Source organism: Arachis ipaensis, chromosome B06, assembly GCF_000816755.2.
Source record: "Arachis ipaensis cultivar K30076 chromosome B06, Araip1.1, whole genome shotgun sequence".
NCBI classification, from domain to species: domain Eukaryota; kingdom Viridiplantae; phylum Streptophyta; class Magnoliopsida; order Fabales; family Fabaceae; genus Arachis; species Arachis ipaensis.
Genome location: NC_029790.2, coordinates 127,342,509 through 127,350,025, shown reverse-complemented (window position 1 = coordinate 127,350,025; position 7,517 = coordinate 127,342,509).

The following is a 7,517-nucleotide window of genomic DNA, read 5'->3' as shown; positions in this document are numbered from 1 at the left end:
ATTAAGGTAGAATATTTGAAAAAAAAAATTCGAAAATTATAAAATAATTTTTTATTTATGCTAAAAATACGGTAATAAATGATATATGAAAAATACTAAGGGTATCAAAATTATTATTTTTGGCTATTATTTAGCCATCAACTCAAATTTTTTTAGTCTAATTTTTTTAGTATAGTAATTCAACAACATACTTTATCGCATACTTTTAAATATTGATGACTAATTAATGAAAAAAATAATAAATTTTGATAATCCTCTAATATTTTTTATGATATATACTTAAAAATTTAAAAAATCAAGCACACAGTGAAAGAAAGAATAGTTTCCAACGTCATTATGACACTCTCTAACTATATATACAAGTGAATGGATCCTAAAAACATCAAAATACTACTTGATATTTTTTCCAAAAAATTCATTCTTAGTTTCCTTATTTTTTTTTTGTATATCCTTCTATACATTTTAGGAGATGTTGTACTGTGTAACACATCACTCTTAGCTTGTTTAGATGGTGATGAAGATTTTCGAAAGAGGACTAGGCGTTGTGGAAAAAAAAAATGGTTTGTTTGTATAATGGAATTGATCCTGGCAGGATGTTATCTTCTCAGAACTTGCCTTGGCATGATACATGGTAGGAAATTTAAGGATCACTCATTCTATTCATAACGAATTGTGGGTTATGGAGATGTGCTAGAGTGGGTGGAATTTCTTGTACAGGAAGGTACTTTTTGAAAGAGAATTATCTTACCTCAATTGATTACATGGGCTTTGCAACTGATTCGATTGAATAAGAGATTAGAGTCTTATGGAATTTAATGTGTATTTTATTTAATAATAAATTTAGTGTACACATAACATATAGTTTAAGTGATAATTACTAATATAAGTGCATTTATTAATGACAATATTAAAGATAAATGAGCACACAACTTATATAAGGATCATATGGAGTGAATCATAGATATGCATATATATGTATATATATGGATAATTTTATTCGAATAATATTAGAGAAATAATAATATAAGATTATTTTATTTAATATAATATTTAAAATTATATATATTAATATTATGTATTTATTTCAGCAGCAATTAATACATGCAAATAAAAGTAAAAAAAATGATTATTTTTTGTTTTCAAATTATGTCACCAAATATTTTGTTTTAATTTAGATCGATTTATTAAAAATGTTCTTTTTTTAAAAAAGAAAGTACATGATAACACACTTTTGCCCCAAACGGGCATAGTACTTGGTACTTAATTATTACTTTAGTTGTAACTCTAACCATTATTTAAATACCGGAAATGTCCCTATTAAATATAATTTCCTCCCACTAAAAACACTTCTTCTCTTATCATTGCCAAACAGTGCTAGATAGTTTATTATTATCGATTATTATTTTTCATTTTATTGTCGGCCCAAATATGATAAAAAGATGGTTATGAAGAATGAACAAAGCAAATCGTGGCACATATATATATATATGTTATCGTCATCTTGTTATTCAATAATTAATCATTGCAAAAAAGAACCATTATTTCACTACTCTTGTTACAGAATAATGATATGAATTGTTTAACTACGACTTTTCAGTAATCTTCAAGCCTAAACAAGAAACAATAATGGTGAAAACCCCCTTTATTTCTTTTTCTCCTAACAGCAATGACTTTTAGCTTAAATGTTTATTACACACGCCATATCCATCTTCATCTACAGTTTCTCCTTGTTTTTAACTGCACAACTACCTCTCTCCTTCCTCTTCTCCTTCTAAATTTATGAGTTTGATTTTGAAAGATTTTTAAAAGAGAAAATAGCAGATAATTAAATTTCAATTCTCAAGTCTTATTATTTAATTAGGGGATGAGTATTTTTTGTTAACTTTTTCTCTTAAACTCCTCATTTTTAGGTTCCTTCAAGTTGGAAGACTTATATGAAATTTAAATTAAATTACCTTTTTTCTAATAAATTATTATATTACCATTTATTATTATTTGCTTTTTCATATATAATACTTTAGTTTCATATATAATACTTTAGTAAACGATGATAAAATTGCAGGAGATCACTTTGATAAAGACACTAAAAATATCTTTTTTTTTTAAGATGTTTACATGTGTCATGTGTCGTGATAGTATTGGATATCTTTATTAAATCGGTTAATAATTTATTTTTTAATAAATTAGAATAAAATCGGTTTATTATAGCAACAATAATAAATCTAATTGTCCACACTATAATTATTAAACTCGATTTGATCCGACTGATTTACATAATCTAAACCGAATTATATTTAAATTTTTTGATAAAAAGATAAATATATCCCTGATTTTTATTTTTAAAAAACAAAAAAAAAACTATAATCCAATAGATTATGTTGATTGATTCGACCGGATCTGATAACAATTGAGTTTATTATTATTGTTATAAAAAATCAGTTTTATTCTAATTTGTTAAAAAATTTAAAAATAACCGATTCATTAATACGTCCAATAATAATGCGACATATAAATATCTTTAGAAAAAGACGTTTTACGCATCTTTACGGAAGTATCCTCCAAAAATTGTAAACTGGTAAACATTCCAAATCCTTTTTTTTCTAATTATTTTAAACTCGTAAATGAAAAAAGGATTTAAAAATCTCAAACCTCCCTTCATTTCTCCGTCCCCATCTAAAATCTTTCTTTTCTATACCCTCCAATAAACCTTTCACTTCCGTTCCCACATATATAATTCATGAATACGTCTTTAAACAAATACAAAAGTGATGGTATAATACCTATAATATTTTTCTCTTTTTTTTTTTTCTTTTTAGTTAAGCAAACTAATGATAAGTACTCAAATCTTTTTGTCCTAATTAAGTACCCTATAATGTGGACTAATAATACTTATGAATTAGGCAACTCAGAAGAAATAGTAATATTAAGCAATCTCAAGTGAATTAATATGGATTTTTTTTAAATTATATTAATAACATTGTAATTTTTTAAAATTTAAAATTTATTGCGTCAACATAACAAATTTAAAATTTTTAATAACTATTTTAATTATAAAAATATTTTTGTATCTATTTATATTTTAACAGGTTCAAACAAATCTGATATGTTTATTAGACTACTTTGTGAGCCTAGACCATACCTATTAGACTTTTAAATTATTCTAAACCTAGAACTATTTTATACTAGGTCAGGCCAAGATAAATCGAATGTAGACTAAGTGCTCCTGATAAGCCGCCTGGCCTATTTTCACCCCTAATCTTAATAAAAGCATTAAATGTATAAGAAAAAATAATAAAGCTTGTGAAATTTGATATTATTTTGATTTGGTGTTAGAATTATATTATATTATTTTGATAATCAAACTTATCAAATTTTAAAAAATTCTTATCAATATGTAATTTAACAATTGTATTAGCTCATACTTTTAAAATTATAATATACATATAAGAATAAAAATTTAAAATAACACAAAATTAATTTCAAATTTTATGAAATTTTATTAAATTGGTCTTTATAGAAAGATGTTAAAATCGACCAACTGAATTGTTAAAAGTTATGACGCATAAACCGTGCATGAAAATTAAGCAAAGTATAAAAATTGATGGTTAAATAGCCTCTCCTCTAAAGTCTAGAGTGCACAGAATGAAATTTAAAAATTCTATTTACGAAAGATTAATTATGTCATTGATAAAGTTATCAAACAATACAAATTTATCAAATATATATTCAAAAGACTTGATGAGTTTGATAAATTTATCCAAAAAATAAGTAATTTTACTAATAACTTAATATTTCATAAATAATTTTAGTTTTTTCCTTTTCGTTTCATATAATATAGAATCATGAACATAGAATATATAATGAATATTTTGAGAAATAATGATAATATATGTATGACACTCTTATTTTTGATAATGTCATTTTACACGTAATATTTGTACATTATAACTTTTTATGAATTTATAAGAAAATGAATGATGCTTTTAAAATTGAAGTGACAATATCTATTTCAATTTTTTTTTGGAACATGATTGACTAAATTTTCCTATACTGAGAGTATCCATTCATTCTGGTATTCAAACTCCTAAAAATTTTGTTATTAGTTACTCTCTCCTACTTACATGCATTATTTTAACTTCTAATACTCATACAGACAGATACAGATACAGTCAATAAAGTTGATACACAAAACTATTAAAATAAATTTAATTTATATAATATAAAACAATATTTAGTAAACTACTCTTCCACCTTAATCTATGACAACATTAAAAAAGTCTCGTGACTTACGAATTCAACTTAACATAATACATAAATTTAATTATAATTTTAGTCTTTATTATCTTATATTTTCTTTATCTTATCTTTAGTTGTTCTTATCTTATCTTTATTTGCTTTTATCTTTCTTAAGCTAATGTTCTATATATATTTAGTTTTACCTTCATCATTTACAATTCAATTCAATCAATCAAGAACAAAAGCATTCTTTATCTTTGCGTACTCTTTATGTACTCTTTCAATTTTGTCATGGTATCAAAGCCTTGTATTCTCCTTGAAAAGAATACATAAACTATCATCTTTGCGGTGATAAATCATCCTACTTCTTTTTTAACCTCTTCCCACAATGAATAATCAATCTTTTAATTTAGTTCAGAATTCACAAATATCTATTACATTCATCCAAGTAAAAATTCAACATCAATCTTGATTATTCCTGTTATAACAGAAAATAACTATCATTCATGAAATAGTCACTATAGCCTGTCTGCACCTTGTTCGTCAATCTCCCTTGCTTCCTCTTCCCGGCGGCGGCAAAGCTCTTCTTTTAGATGAAGGTTTTCTATTTTCAAGTCCAAGTAAATTAAACGCGGTCCCTTAATTGGATATTTTATCCACATGGAAGCATTCCATAAAAGTGCCATCTTGGTCCCTACGTAGCTCTTCCGGTTGTCAGGAACACCTTCCCCGTAAGAATAACAAAAGATAAAATAAAGAAAATATAAGATGAGATAATAAAAATTAAAATTGTAATTGAATTTATGTATTCTATTAGATTGAATTTGTGAACCACAAAATTTTTTTATTATTGTCATGAAATACAATTCAATACAATCCAATCAATCAACAATTAATAAATTTTTTTCATTTTACGTACTCTTTCTTTCAATTTTGTTTGCTTATTATTGGGTGAACATACAGCACAATAATATTAAACACGAATATGTATTACACCAAACTGTAACAATAATAATAATAATAAGAGGAGATTGATTTTGACAAAGCATGTGTTATTTTGCATACTCTTTCAATTACGTTCATTTATTTAAATAAAATAAATTTGTTAGATAAAAGTAAAGCCTTGCACATGTATAAATAGGGGCATAGGCTGAGGCTTTTTACACAACAACAAGCAATAAAGTATTATCTCTCTCTTTTACGTTGCAATACTTCTTTCTCTCTTTCTCTAATTATATTTCTTTATTTTATTTGTTATCTCTTCTTTATTTATTTATTTAGTTATTTTATAACACGTTATCAGCACGAAGCTCTAACGATATTTTAGAAAGACTTCAGGTAACAAAATTTTATTATGTCGAAACTCTTTCATCTTGAATATAATGCTTTTGATATATCTGGAAATAATTATTTACCATGGATACTAGATGCTGAAATCAATCTTGATTCAATGGATATTGAAGATACCATTAAAGCTGAAAATAATACATCCCAGAAGGATAAAGCCAAAGCCATGATTTTTCCTTCGTCGTCATCGTTGACGTATGATTGAAAAATGAATATCCCACATTAAAAGATCCTGTAGATATGTGGAAAAGTACAATCATCAAAAGACGGTGATACTTTCTCAAGCCCGATATGTTAAAGAAAACTTTTTCAACCTTCCATGTCTCGAATGTGCTCTTGCAGCAGCAGTATCGAGAAAAAGAATTAAAAAAAATATTCTGAGTTAATTTCTTGCCTTCTTGTTGCTGAACGCAACAATGAGTTACTTTTGAGAAATCATGAAGCACGCCCAGCTGGTGCCGCCTCATTTCCTGAAGTAAATGCGGCAAATCATTACCTCAGAAGAGGTAAATGGCAAAGTTTTAGTAACGAGAAAAATTATGGAAAGAAAAGGAATTATGTTTACAAAGGATCTCACCAGAAGTGAGATAAAGAAAGAAACAATGGGCAAAGTAAATCAATTGAGGATAAATACTTCCGTTGTGGTGGAAAGGGCCATTGGTGACATACCTGTCGTACCCCAAGGCACCTAGTTGATCTTTATAAAGCATCCTTGAAAAGGGATGACAAAGGAAAGAAAACCAATTTTGTTTCAAATAATGAAAATTTCACAACTCATTATGATGTATCTAATTTCTTTAAGGATTCTGAAGGAAATATTGGCTATTTAATTAATGATGGAATAGTTTGATATGTGTATGTGTTTGTTAAGTATTCATGTGAATAATTTTACTGTGCATGTACTTCTACTCCTTTTATTATTATCATTTGTCTTTGAAAAAAAATGGCAAGGACATATTCTGAAGATATTTGCCTTGCGGATAGTGCAAGTTTGCACACTATTCTTAAAAGTGATATATATTTTACCCATCTTGTGCCAAAAGAAGAATATGTTAATACTATTATTGGCTCGGACAATGTGATTGAAGGCTCCGGAAGAGCTATAATTTTATTTCCTGGAGGAACAAAATTTATAATAAATAATGCACTATTATCTACCAAATTTCTGAGGAACTTGTTGAGTTTCAAAGATATTCGCCGAAATAGATATCATATTGAAACAATGAATGAGGAAAATTATGAGTATTTATGTATCACAACTCATGATTTAAATAAAAAGGTTATATTAGAAAAGTTACCCTCACTTTCATCTGGATTGTATTATACCAAGATTAGTGCAATTGAATCACATGCCACTGTAAACCAGAAGTTTACTAGCCCAAATGAATTCATAACTTGGCACGACCGATTAGGTCATTTGGGAACAACTATGATGCGGATAATTATTGAAACTCCCATGGACATTCACTAAAGAACCAGAAGATTCTTAAATCTAGTGAATTTTGTTGTGCTGTATGTTCTCAAGGGAAGTTAATTTTAAGGCCATCACCAGTAAATATTGGATTTGAGTCTTTTGAATTCCTAGAAAGGATTCAAGGTGATATATGTGGACCTATTCATCCACCATGTGGATCTTTTAGATATTTCATGGTCCTGATAGACGCATCTTCGAAATGGTCACATGTGTGCTTATTATCTTCTTGCAACCTGGCGTTTGCGAGATTACTAGCTCAAATTATTCGATTAAAAACACAATTTTCAGAAAATCCAATCAAAACAATTCGTCTTGATAATGTTGGTGAATTTACTTCCCAAGCTTTTGATGCTTATTGTATGGCTAATGGAATAAGTGTTGAACATCCAGTAGCTCATGTTCACACACAAAATGGGTTAGCAGAATCACTTATTAAGCGCCTCCAATTAATTGCTAGACC